Source organism: Bufo bufo, chromosome 2 (assembly GCF_905171765.1).
Source record: "Bufo bufo chromosome 2, aBufBuf1.1, whole genome shotgun sequence".
Lineage (NCBI taxonomy): Eukaryota > Metazoa > Chordata > Amphibia > Anura > Bufonidae > Bufo > Bufo bufo.
In genome coordinates this window covers 254,802,440-254,817,309 of record NC_053390.1, presented here as the reverse complement: position 1 = coordinate 254,817,309, position 14,870 = coordinate 254,802,440, and the positions used below count along the sequence as shown (strand labels likewise).

At 41.8% G+C, this 14,870-nt stretch overlaps 1 protein-coding gene across 1 annotated transcript in view; it reads right to left on the bottom strand.

Annotated features, from left to right (window-relative positions):
• The window catches only part of GGT5 (gamma-glutamyltransferase 5), a 130,344-nt gene that overhangs the window by 86,660 nt on the left and 28,814 nt on the right, over window positions 1–14,870 (bottom strand).

Here is a 14,870-nt window from a genome sequence, read left to right as displayed (position 1 = left end):
CGTCTTTATTTTTCTACTAGGGGTTTAGTGTCTCCAACTTCTCATATTAGATTGACTAAATGTTTGAAAGAGGATATGTCAATTTGGCTTGAATTTTTACAGGACTTTAATGGTGCTAGTTGTTGGCAGGAAGAATTTGTTGAATCTGATGCTTTGGGTCTGTTTACGGACGCTGCTGGAAGCCGTGGCTATGGGGCATTTTGGAATGGTAAATGGTCCGCTGAGGAGTGGCCGTCATCATGGGTGCTCAATGGTCTGACAAGGAATATTGTACTGTTGGAACTTTTTCCAGTGATTGTAGCAGTGGTGTTATGGGGTGGTTATTTTAAGAATAAAAGAATTTTGTTACATTCAGATAATAAGGGGGTTTGTTTTGCTATCAATACTCTTTCTTCAAAATGTGATGTAGTAGTTAAATTGTTGAGACATTTAGTTCTTTTTTGTATGCAGTATAATATATGGATTAAAGCGAGGTATGTGATGGGTTCATCTAATGTTTTAGCCGATGCCTTATCTCGTTTTCAGTTTTTGAAGTTTTGGGATCTAGCTCCAGAAGCGGAGATGGAAGGGAGTCCGTGCCCTCATCATCTATGGGATTTGATATGGGACTAATATGTGATGCTATTAAACATTCTTTGGCCCCAAGAACATGGGCGGCGTATGCTGCTGCATGGCAGGACTGGTTGAACTTTGTTGATTCAGTTGAGGTCAGTGTTAAAGTGGATGATTTAAGTTGTGGGTTATTTTTTGTTGCTAGTTTGCTTAAGAGGAATTTGGCCCCCTCGTCGGTAGGTAAGATAGTGGCAGGGGTTTCGTTTTTTCAGAAATTGTATGGTAGTCGGCCGTTGTCATCTCACTTTCAGGTTAAACAGATGCTTAAAGGTTATAGGAGGGGCCTGCCGAACATAGATAGGAGGAGGCCAATTTCTATCCCATTGTTAGGAGCATTATGTAATACACTGCCTAGGGTGTGCTTTGATAGTTTTGAGTCAGTACTTTTTCGCACTGCTTTCGTCTTAGCATTTTTTGCGGCCTTAAGGATCAGCGAGTTAGTTGCGGTCAGCCGTAGAGTTTGTTCTAGTTTGGATTTCTCTGATATTTATTTGTAGTTGAAATCTTTCTCAGGAGGTCAAAAACTGATCAATATGGGAGAGGTAGATTTATTAGATTAAATGCTTGGGAAGGTTCTGAGTTATGTCCGGTTGCGGTAGTAAGGTCTTGGCTGGAGGTTCGCTCAGCGTGTAGTGGTCCGTTTTTAGTGCATAAAGATGGCTTTCCGCTCACTAGATTCCAATTTAGCTCTGTATTAAAGAAATGTTTGTTGGGATTGAATCTTGGTTCTTGTAAAATTTCCTCCCATTCCTTCAGGATTGGCGCGGCTACAGAGGCGGCGCGGGTTGGGTTGGATGAGTCAATTATTAAGAGGATTGGGCGGTGGGACTCTCATCGGGTTAAGTTATATGTTAGGCCAGATTTAATTTTACCAGTCTGAATATTTTTCTATTTCCACAGGTAGTCACTTGGTGGTCTGGTTTGTGGGTCACTCCTTTATTTTCTGGGCTCAGAAGCGAGCTGAGAAGAGAATTTATTCTGAGAATTTAACTTTTGCTTCTGCTGACCTGCATGTTTTTTGGTGGGGTGTTAGAGGGTTGGGTTGGATTAGAGTATTGTCAGAAGTCCGTAAACTATTAGTTAAATGGCCTGTTCCCAATCTCCTTGTGCTTCACCTTGGTGGTAATGACATTGGGAGATTGAAAACTTGCGAATTATTATGGGTGATGAAGAGGGATTTGTCTTTGTTGCGAAATATGCTTCCAGATACTACTTTAGTTTTTTCTGAAATAGTCCCTCGTTTAATATGGTCAGGTAAGGAAGGTATTTTTCTTGAAAAAATTCGCAAACGGGTCAATAGGGCATTGGAGAAATTTCTTCCTATAGTGGGCGGGTTTAGTTATAGACACATAGACCTAGAGGGCCTCGTTCCTGGGCTCTATAGATCGGACAATGTCCATCTTTCGGATGTAGGAATTGATGTATTTAATTTGGGTCTTCAAAATATAATTGAGAAATGGCTGAGGTGCTTTGGGGGGCCTCGCCTATGCTAGGCGTGGCTTGTGGGGCTGTATCGCTCAGCTGATGCTGAGTGGATCTTGGTCTATATGGATGGTTTGAAATTGGTATTTATTGTTATGGTTGATAGTTTTAATTATTAATTAATTTATTAAATTATTTATTGGTTTTAATTTTGGTTACCCTTAATAAAGCACTTCGGCCATTTCTATTCCACTAAGAAATATGTTGTCAGTGTTTTTTATTTATCTAATCACATATGGTTGAGAGGGAAGTGGGCCATTTGCCTCCATGTAAGGGCCCACCAGAGCGTTTAGCTTGGGGGACACATGGGGGCAATGACCCCCATATTTTATGACAAAATTATTAGGTTGTTTGTGTTCTCTATCCCCCTTTCTCCCCCTTTTTCTTCCCCTTCCCGCCTTATTTTTTCAGGTGAATTTACCTCAAGAAGAAGATTCCTGTACAGCTGGTTTTGTTTATGTTTGATTTTCTGGATAGCAACTGAAGCCGAGCTGTTAATTGGTTGCTACCCTGTTGCTGGGGGAGATTTCCAGCTCTGTGATTTGTTCCTGCCTGCAAGGCGGGAAATTTGTCCCCTTTATATTTCCAGGTTCGCCGCTACCTCAGGGCAGTCGTCGCGGATCTGGACAGCGCCCGCCCTCCCTCCCTTAAATTTTGCGCTACCTGTCGCTGTGCTTTATTAGAGGGGCTGTATCGCTCAGCTGATGCTGAGTGGATCTTGGTCTATATGGATGGTTTGAAATTGGTATTTATTGTTATGGTTGATGGTTTTAATTATTAATTAATTTATTAACTTATTTATTGGTTTTAATTTTGGTTACCCTTAATAAAGCACTTCGGCCATTTCTATTCCACTAAGAAATATGTTGTCAGTGTTTTTATTTATCTAATCACATATGGTTGAAAGGGAAGTGGGTCATTTGCCTCCATGGCACAATGACAGAGTGTCGATCGACCAAGATACTTCTGGGGGAACCTGCCTGGCATGAACAGGCCTCTAGTAGCTACAGACAATGAGAAGACAAAGCATAAAGATAGCTTTGAGCCCGATAGCAGTGGCGTAGCGTGGGGGGGGGGTTGCCCCGCGCGAAAATTGTAGGGGGCGCCAGGCAGCAGGCAGTATAATGAGGGTGATGGAAGCCTATGGCTCCTATCCTCTCCGTTCTGCCTCATAAGCTTCAGGCCAGGCCTGAAGCCTATGAAGCAGTAGAATAGCGCAGGAGATCGCGATTACATCACAGTGACCTCCTGCGCCGGGTCTCGCGAGATAACATGTTGACGCAGCGCAGGAGGGCACGGTAATGTGTTCCTGACCATCTGCGCCGGGACGACCGAGCAAAGGCTACAAGAGGCGATGAAGAGAGGTGAGTATTTTATTTAATTTTTTATGTAAGTACCAGGGGCCACACTGGGGGCACTATGGAGGTGGGGGAAAGAATAGGGGCCATTACATAGCATACAATGGGGCCATTACATATTATACAGAGGGGCTATTATATATTATAAAGAGGGGCCATTATATATTATACAGAGGGGCTATTATATATTATAAAGAGGGGTCATTATATATTATAATTATACAGGGGGACTATTCTATATTATACAGGGGGGCCATTATATATTATAATTATACAGAGGGCCCATTAATAATGGTCCCTCTGTATAATTATAATATTTAATGGCCACTCTGTATAATATATAATGGTCCCCCTGTATAATTATTATAAATAATGTCCCCTCTGTATAATATATAATGGCCACCCTGTATAATATATAATGGCCCCCCTGTATAATTATTATAAATAATGTCCCCTCTGTATAATATATAATGGCCACCCTGTATAATATATAATGGCCCCCCTGTATAATTATTATAAATGTCCCCTCTGTATAATATATAATGGCCCCCCTGTATAATAAATATATAATGGACCCCTGTATAATTTATAATGGACCCCCTGTATAATTATTATATATAATGCCCCCCCCCCCCCAGTATTATTATAATATATAATGGCCCCCTCTGTATAATTAGGATATATAATAGCCCATTATATATCCTAATATTACAGAGGGGCTATTATACATTACACAGAGGGGGCCATTATATATAATAATAATAATAATAACTAATAATAATAAAACTCTGTAGAGATGAGACGCAGCTGAAAGAAGGTGTCATGGCGGTCTTATCTTCAAATCAAGATGTTGAGAGAAGTCTACATCACAGAAGATGTCACTGGATGGATGAGGTATATGGTGCTGTATTCTCCTGTATATTTTGTAGTGATTTATGTAATGTCCAAACACATATTTGTTTCACGGTAGGGTTGGGGGGTGGATTGAGAATATGGCCCACCCTGCCGCATCCTGACCCCAGACTTCAGGTCACACTGTGCGTGTTCTGAATTCTGGGGCCTCACACCCATCTACCACATTATCTGTACTCAGAGTTATCACTGCATTATCTGTGGTGCTACATAGGACTGCTACATTATCTGTAAAAAGGGGCGTGTCCACAGGTTGGGGGGGGTGCAATACATGGTTTGCCCCGGGTGCTGGCAACCCACGCTACGCCACTGCCCGGAAGAGGCGTGAAGTTCATCAAGATACGTCAATAAAGATTTTACCGCGTATAACCGCAGCGCTGACCGCTGAATAAATTTTGTTTTTCCACCGAAATAAGTCACAAAAGATTTTACCGCATATAACAGAGCACAGAGATGGAGGGGGTCTTCCGATTCCCTCCGCACTATACGGACGTCTCTCAAATGAACCGCTGCTCCCGACAGCAGCTCCTGAGAAGGTCATGGAGCGTCCCGGTCATCCGGCAACTATTCGCTCCGCTGCAGGATTATCTTGAAAGCGTGTAGAAGCCACACGGGGCCCTCATGCTGCAGATTTATCATGGAGACATCATGGAGATTTTACCGCATATAACTACGCTGATTACAATTTGTTTTTCCACCAAAATAAGTCACTAAAGATTTTACCGCATATAACTGCAGCGCTAAACGCTGAATACAATTAGTTTTTACAACGAAATAAGTCACTAAAGGTTTTACCGCATATAACTGCAGCGCTGAACGCTAAATAAAATTTGTTTTACCACCGAAATACATGACAAAAGATTTTACCGCATATTACTACAGCGCTGAACGCTGAATAAAATTTGTTTTTCCACCGAAATACATCACAAAAGATTTTGCCACATATAACTGCAGCACTGAACTCTGAATACTATTTGTTTTTACAATGAAATAAGTCACAAAAGATTTTACCGCATATATGGAGATGGAGAGGGTCTTCGGATTCCCCCCGCACTATACGGACGTCTCAGAAATGAACCGTTGCGCCCGACTGCAGATTTATCATGGAGACCTCATAGAGATTTTACCGCATATAATCGCAGAGCTGACCACTGAATAAATTTTGTTTTTCCACTGAAATACGTCAATAAAGATTTTACCACAAATATTACTGCGGCGCTGAACGCTGAATATATATTTTTTTTCACCCGAAATACGTCACTAAAGGTTTTACCACATATAACTGCAAAAGTGAACGCTGAATATATTTAGTTTTTTTACTGAAATAATAATAACTGCAGAAGTGAAACGCGTATATATTTTTCTTTTTGCACTGAAAAAGGCCAGTAAACGCTTTTAGCTGAAATAAATGCACCAGTGAAGTGCTTATATTTTTTTCCTTTTTGTACTGAAATAGCACACTGAACGCTTTCACCACATATAACTGCAGAAGTGAAATGTGTATATATTTTTCCTTTTTGGACTGAAATAGGCCTCTAAACGCTTTCAAGACATATAACCGTCGCCGACGTGAACTGAGAATGTATTTTTCTTCTTGTACTGAAATAGGTCACTAAACGCTTCCAAACAAATAACCGCCGAAGTGAACTCAGAATATATTTTTCTTTTTGTACTGAAATACAAAATAACACATATAACCGCCGCACTGACTGACTGCTACTGCTGCTACTTCCGTGAACCCCTGCACCACTATTTCCCGGGCAGGTAGGCTGCTGCGAAGCAGGTGGTCTACCCAGGGCACGTTTGGCTCCCGATCTCCCACTGCTGCCACCTTGCTGACTCCCAGCCATGCTTTCAACACATATAACCGCCGACTTGAACTGAGAATATATTATTCTTTTTGTACTGAAATAGGCAAGTAAACGTTTTCAGCAGAAATAAATGCACCAGTGAACTGGGTATATATTTTTCTTTTTGTACTGAAACAGGCTACTAAACCCTTTTGCCACAAATAACTGCACCAGTGAAGTGCGCATATTTTTTTCTTTCTGTACTGAAATAGGCCACTGAACGCTTTTGCCACAAATAAGTGCACCAGTGAAGTGCGTATATTTTTTCTTTCTGTACTGAAATAGGCCACTGAACGCTTTTGCCACAAATAAGTGCACCAGTGAAGTGCGTATATATTTTTCTTTCTATAATGAAATAAGGCACTAAACCCTTTTGCCACAAATAAGTGCACCAGTGAAGTGCGTATATTTTTTTCTTTCTATAATTAAATAGGCCACTAAATGCTTTTGCCTCAAATAAGTGCACCAGTGAAGTGCATATATTTCTTTCTTTCTATAATGAAATAGCCACTAAACCCTTTTGCCACAAATAAGTGCACCAGTAAAATGCTTATATTTTTTTCTTTCTATAATAAAATAGGCAACTAAATGCTTTTGCCACAAATAAGTGCGTATATTTTTTTCTTTCTGTACACTTTCAACACATATAACCGTCGACGTGAACTGAGAATATACTTTTCTTTTTGTACTGAAAATGGCCAGTAAACGCTTTTAGCAGAAATAAATGCACCAGTGAAGTGCGTATATATTTTTCTTTCTATAATGAAATAGGCCACAGAACGCTTTTGCCACAAATAAGTGCACCAGTGAAGTGCGTATATATTTTTCTTTCTATAATGAAATAGGGCACTAAACCCTTTTGCCACAAATAAGTGCACCAGTGAAGTGCGTATATTTTTTTCTTTCTATAATTAAATAGGCCACTAAATGCTTTTGCCTCAAATAAGTGCACCAGTGAAGTGCATATATTTCTTTCTTTCTATAATGAAATAGCCACTAAACCCTTTTGCCACAAATAAGTGCACCAGTAAAATGCTTATATTTTTTTCTTTCTATAATGAAATAGGCAACTAAATGCTTTTGCCACAAATAAGTGCGTATATTTTTTTCTTTCTGTACACTTTCAACACATATAACCGTCGACATGAACTGAGAATATATTTTTCTTTTTGTACTGAAATAGGCCAGTAAACGCTTTTAGCAGAAATAAATGCACCAGTGAAGTGCGTATATATTTTTCTTTCTATAATGAAATAGGCCACTGAACGCTTTTGCCACAAATAAGTGCACCAGTGAAGTGCGTATATATTTTTCTTTCTATAATGAAATAGGGCACTAAACCCTTTTGCCACAAATAAGTGCACCAGTGAAGTGCGTATATTTTTTTCTTTCTATAATGAAATAAGGCACTAAACCCTTTTGCCACAAATAAGTGCACCAGTGAAGTGCGTATATTTTTTTCTTTCTATAATTAAATAGGCCACTAAATGCTTTTGCCTCAAATAAGTGCACCAGTGAAGTGCATATATTTCTTTCTTTCTATAATGAAATAGCCACTAAACCCTTTTGCCACAAATAAGTGCACCAGTAAAATGCTTATATTTTTTTCTTTCTATAATGAAATAGGCAACTAAATGCTTTTGCCACAAATAAGTGCGTATATTTTTTTCTTTCTGTACGCTTTCAACACATATAACCACCGACGTTAACTGAGAATATATTTTTCTTGTTTGAAATGATATAAGCCACTAAAAGCTTTTAAGCATAGCACTTGCACCACAAGAACATATTGCTGGAATGACAGAGCTGTATAATGGCTATTTGAATCCCCAAATAATATTTTCCTGCACTTGTAAATCGCTTTTCTCTCCCTGCACTAAGATGCTGTGAAATGATTCCTCCTTATACTTTCCCTGCACTTATAAATCGTTTTTTTTTTTATATATATTTTTTTTCACTAAGAGGTTTTTCCAATTGCTGTCCCTAGCGCCTTCTCACATCTGTCTCTGCACTCAGAACGCTTGAAAATGTCTGACTCTAAGATGGCCGCCGTATTTATAGGGCTGTGACATCACAGACTGGCTGGCTGCTGGTTGGCTGCATGCATGGCATTATGGGTCAGCCCTCCTTTCCAGAGTTTCTTGCCCCATGTCCTCACACGTGTAACCGCCATTTTAGGAAAATTGTGATTTGCTACCACGAAATGCACGGAAGTTCACATTTGTTGCAAATCAAATTTTTCCTGAAATTCGGATCAAATTCCACTTTGTCTGATTCGATTCGCTCATTTCTAGCCATCGGACTTGCGTCACAAGGTGTTTGAGGAACATCACTGTGCGGTTCTTACGGGACACCCTGGGAGCAGATCCACTTCCGACCTCATCTCTCGTAGATTCTGGTGGCCAGGGGTTGCGTAAGTGTGTTGAGGACTATGTGTTAGCCTGTAGTATCTGTGCACGCGCTAAGGTGACACATACTTGGCCTTCCGGATCTCTACTTCCATTGCCCATCCCGTCCAGACCATGGACTCACTTATCCATGGATTTTATCACTGATCTACCTAATTCTTCAGGAAAGACAGTTATTCTGGTGGTAGTTGATCGCTTTAGTAAAATGGTGCACTTTATAGCATTTCCGGCCCTACCTAATGCTAAAACACTTGCACAAGTGTTTGTTGACAACATTGTGAAACTCCATGGCATTCCCTCTGACGTGGTCTCGGATCGTGGGACTCAGTTTGTTTCCAGATTCTGGAGGGTGTTCTGTACTCGACTGGGGGTACAACTGTCCTTTTCTTCAGCTTTTCATCCTCAGTCGAACGGACAGACGGAGCACACAAATCAGAGTCTGGAGACTTACTTGAGATGTTTTGTCTCTGAGAACCAGGAGGAGTGGTCTTTGTTTTTGTCTTTGGCTTTTGTCTTTGAGTTTGCCATAAATAATCGTAGACAGAAGTCCACTGGGAAGTCGCCATTTTTTTGGGCATATGGGTTTCACCCACAGTTTGGCACATTTTCTGGTCCAGATACTTCTGGTATCCCTGAGGAGGAACGTTTTTCATCATTGTCATCTATATGGTGGAAAATTCAAGATAACTTGATGAATATGGGCAACAAGTAGAAACGTGTGGCTGACAGGAAACATATGAATGGTCCGGACCTAAGAGTGGGTGATTCTAAATGGCTGTCCACAAGAAACATTAAGTTAAAGGTACCTTCTTGGAAGTAGGGTCCAAGGTTTATTGGTCCATATAAGATCACTGCCATTATTAATCCTGTAGCTTTTTATCTTGAACTATCTCAGGCCCTGAAAATTTATAATGTGTTTCATAAATCTTTGTTGAAGAGATATGTTGAACCTTTGGAGCCGTCTTCCTTGCCACCCGCTCGTGTCATGGTGGACGGTAGTTTGGAATTTCAGATCGCCAAGATAATTCACTCTCAAGTTCTCCATAGATCTCTTCAGTATCTTGTTCAATGGAAGGGTTATGGACCAGAGGAGAGGATGTGGGTAGTGGCATCTGACGTGAATGCCAGTTGTGAAAGCTCTTCACAGGTCTCACCCGAATAAGATCGGTCCTGGGTGCCCGGAGGTCACCCGTAGAGTTGGGGTACTGTCACGGACGTACCGAGACATACGGACGTCCTGGCAACAGTGAGTGGCAGGAGATCTGTGAGACTGGCAACACGTGGTTTGATCTGACAGGTTTTCCTTGTTTATCAATAGGTGTCTGTGTTGTTTCTGGTAATGGCCACACCCCTTGCCTCCAAGTGTTGCTTATGTGGTCATTTACCTTCCTTATTTATAGTTGCTTTTCCCACTATTCTGTGCGGTTTATAGCTTCTGTGCCTGTGGATTGTTTGTGGTTGGATCTCGGCTGAGTTCCTGGTGCTTCCATAGCCTCTTTGAAGTTAAGTCTTTCCTTTCCCTTTTGTATTTTGTTTGGGTTCTGTGTGTTGCATTTCCATATTGTTTGCATTAGGCCTGAAGTAGACTCCTGTTCGTCCTTATTTTCGGAGGAACAGGTAGTCTCGTTCCTGCTATTAGTACCAGGGTCATATAGGGCTAGATAGGACTCTAGGTATTCCTGCATATGAACTCACCTACCTTTTGGATTCTGTTCATACTGGTAGTTAGTCAGGATTTTGGTTAGGGTTTTCACTAGGAGGTGTCTATCTTCCTTCCCTTGTTCTCAGGCCTGATTCTCTGTTTCCCCCTTCCCTCCTATGCTCGGTGGCGTGACATAGTCATCTTACAAACATAATGGTCAATGCTAAATAGAAAGTGGCCAACCTCTTTAAGACAGAACCTTAAGATTACATATAAAAGATATGTTTTATGGGGTCATAAATGTTAGAGAGGACTTGCCACCTTTAAATTGCTCACCCCTGTTAAAACATCAGTATAATATATATATATATATATATATATACACACTGCCTGTCCAAAAAAAAAGTGAATCCACCTGGATTTGACTAAGCAAATAGTTATGAGCCTCCTATTGGATAATTACTGCATGGGCAATTATCTTTCAGCTGGAAACAAGTTATTTAACCCCAACTGGTGCAATGAGTTGCTTCTTATTTCTTAAACAACCATGTCGAAAGACACATCTCGTGGTCGTGGAAAAGATGTTATACTGTTTGAGAAGGGTCAAATCATTGGCATGCATCAAGCAGAGAAAACATCTAAGGAGATTGCAGAAGCTACTAAAATTGGATTAAGAACTGTCCAACGCATTATTAAAAACTGGAAGGATAGTGGGGACTATGACGCAATGTCACGTCCCTGTCCCGATCTTATTCATAAAAATGTTTTATAAGAATCGGGTTGACTGTCAGTTTAAAAAAATGAACTGCTTCTAGCCAGGGAACAATACGTCTATATATGGCCGTTCCTGTAGCCCTTTGTAGACCACAGACTCTAATCACCCCCTGCTGAGATCACCTCACACCTTGGACAGCTTCAAAGGACAAACTCCAGACCATGCGTCTCCTGGCCACTTTGAAACCACGAACGTTAAACACATGCTTGCAGCCTGGTCAATTTACACATCAGAAGCAGAAAGAGCTGGGAGGGGGGAGCGCATAAGGAGAGACATGTGAACTGTGCTCTGAGAACCCCAAAAAGCATATTTGGGCTATATGGAATTATGACACAAAAATGTAGGTACATTCAAAATGCACCTCTCACCCAGAGGAACCGGGGGAGAGTCCAAACTTGGCAGCTCCAGACAGGGAAATGGGTTACTAGTCACCTAGAGGGGAGAGAGGTGTGGTGTCACCCATGGAATGGTCCATAAATTCATGGGGGACCCAGCACAAGCGCCAGATTTTTCATATTTATTACACCTGCAAATTTATGGCCATTTTTTGTAAAATTAGGGAAAACTGGCCTGGCCAGCAGCAGGGAGGAACAGGAACACACACCATGCAGCCCTTGGCCAGCGATTGGCTGGGCCAACCCCCCTTATCCTCCCACAAAATGGGGCATAAAAGTCTGTGCGCAATGGGAGAGGAGAGCTTTTTGCCGATAGGCTGTCCATTGAAACGTAAGTTTTGTGCCTGGATTTTGCATAGGCAAAGTCCAAGATAGTAATTTCTCTTTTTATCCCCATTTATTTTCCACATGCTTTCCAGCTTGCTATTGTAATCTTTTTCTGTAAATTTTTGTATGCATTGTTTGTTTTACTTCTGTGTTACTTAAAGTAAAAGATATTTTTATATCTTTTAAATTGTCTCTCTCTTATCGCTCTAAGCCACACTGCAACAAAGTACCGGTACTTGTACGCCTTGAAGAGACCTACCTGTCTATTAGTCGACTGATATTAGAGACATAACTGTTTTGGTGTTAGCTTGTAGCGTGGTACCGGGGCTGATCTGTGAGTGCTCCGAACCCCTATCCCTACACTTAGTCGTTCACTCACAAACGTGGTGGCAGCAGAAAATAAGGGGGGTCCAGGATTGACTGTTTGGGTAATTCTGTATCTCCCCCCTGTCACGGTCTACCCTCGGTTGGGCTTTTCTTCCCGCTGGGGCGTCCTGGCGGTCATAAGTCTGATTTAAACGGGGGTGGTCGTGACAGGGACCCATCGTATTCGAGGAAGAAATGTGGCGGAAAAAAAATCCTGAATGATCATGATCGGCGATCACTTAAATGTTTGGTGTAATCGAAGAAAACAACAGTAGAACTCAGGGCTATGTTTAATAGTGAAAGTAAGAGCATTTCCACACGTACAATGCGAAGGGAACTCAAGGGATTGGGACTGAAGAGCTGTGTAGCCGTAAAAAAAACACTAATCAGTGAGGCAAACCAGAGAAAAAGGCTTTAATTTGCTAGGGAGCATAAAGATTGAACTCTGGAGCAATGGAAGAAGGTCATGTGGTCTGATGAGTCCAGATTTGTCCAGATTTACCCTGTTCCAGAGTGATGGGCGCATCAGGGTAAGAAGAGAGGCAGATGAAGTGATGCACCCATCATGCCTAGTGCCTACTGTACAAGCCTGTGGGGGCAGTGCTATGATCTGGGGTTGCTGCAGTTGGTCAGGTCTAGGTTCAGCAACAGTATGTGCTCCAAGAATGAGGTCAGCTGACTACCTGAACATACTGAATGACCAGGTAATTTTTTCTTCCCTGATGGCACGGGCATATTCCAAGATGACAATGCCAGGATTCATCGGGCTCAAATTGTGAAAGAGTTGTTCAGGGAGCATGAGACATCATTTTCACACATGGATTGCCACCACAGTGTCCATACCTTAACCCCATTGAGAATCTTTGGGATGTGCTGGAGAAGGCTTTGCGCAGCAGTCAGACTCTACCATCATCAATGCAAGATCTTGGTGAAAAATTAATGCAACACTGGATGGAAATAAATCTTGTGACATTGCAGAAACTAATCGAAACAATGCCACAGCGAATGTGTGCCATAATCAAAGTTAAAGGCTGCCCAACAAAATATTTTTGGTGGCAACTTTTTTTTTTGGACAGGCAGTGTATATATATATATATATAATAGTTCCAGAAATAACAAGATCAAAGTCTTCAATGAAGAAGCCTAGATGCCCCATAGCAAACCAAACGCCACACACAGGAGTTTCTGCCTCAGTTTGATGGAACTTTAATATTATTCTACAAAGAAGAGCAGGATATAATTGTACAGTCCCGATGTACAAAGATGATGCTACTGCAAGTAAAATGCACAGGTATTTATTTATTATTGCTAAAAAAAAATCATATGGATGTTATATATTGGTTGCATGTTTACATGATATATATTCATTCCAAGATTTAGATATAAGCAAAAAATTGATCAGAGCCCTGATGCAATTCAGGCTTTGAATACACTCCGAAGTACGGAGCAGGCAATGGGCCCCTATGCAAAGGGAGGGGGGGTGTACTTATTTAAAATGTAGCTTTTAATAAATTATGCGATAGGCAGAGTAAAAAGGACTCACTAAACGAATAAAACATACAAACATAGATAGGACCAATTGGTACCAGGCTGGTACAAATGAAAAATTCTGCTCCGTCTGTGAGGACGCGAACAGTCTTACCAGACCCTTTGTAGTTAGTGGGTACGGTTCCTTGGTAACAGGAGGCAGGAAAACCTGGGAGTATGCCGGGCGGAGAACGGATGCTTCAGCTGTGCAGTCAGGTAGATCAGACAGTGTAGTCAGGTAGATCAGACAATAGGAGGAGTCCTATATATCCCTATCAAGGTGAGAGGGGCTATTATGCTGCTACCTGTCTATACAGAGCACTCGCCTTGAGAAAGGCGACCCCGTCCGGTAGCCTGTCCCTATGGTGGACCTGTACCCTGGAACTACAGAAGGTTTTTTCAGTGATGAATGGATGGTGATACTTCCAGTGGTCACCCGACGTGGCACGTTTCTGTCCGTGACTTCTTCAGGGGGAACGACTGCAGGAGGTAACAGTATAGCCGTAGGTATTTAGCCTTAGGCTAGTTTAACACTGAGGAAAAAAGAACAGGCTTTAATGGCCTGTGGACTGCTAAAACCTGGTTGGGCTGCAGTTGCTGCTTAATCCAGGGTGGAAAGCAGAGTGGCACAGGAGGGGTAGTCCTGTGCAGGACGGTCTGGGGAATCTAATAATCCCTTTCAAACATGTGCAACCCCTAAGCCGCGGCTGGTCCATACTGTCACCCCTAACCATAGGGGTTGCACATGTTTGAAAGGGATTATTAGATTCCCCAGACCGTCCTGCACAGGACTACCCCTCCTGTGCCACTCTGCTTTCCACCCTGGATTAAGCAGCAACTGCAGCCCAACCAGGTTTTAGCAGTCCACAGGCCATTAAAGCCTGTTCTTTTTTCCTCAGTGTTAAACTAGCCTAAGGCTAAATACCTACGGCTATACTGTTACCTCCTGCAGTCGTTCCCCCTGAAGAAGTCACGGACAGAAACGTGCCACGTCGGGTGACCACTGGAAGTATCACCATCCATTCATCACTGAAAAAACCTTCTGTAGTTCCAGGGTACAGGTCCACCATAGGGACAGGCTACCGGACGGGGTCGCCTTTCTCAAGGCGAGTGCTCTGTATAGACAGGTAGCAGCATAATAGCCCCTCTCACCTTGATAGGGATATATAGGACTCCTCCTATTGTCTGATCTACCTGACTACACTGTCTGATCTAC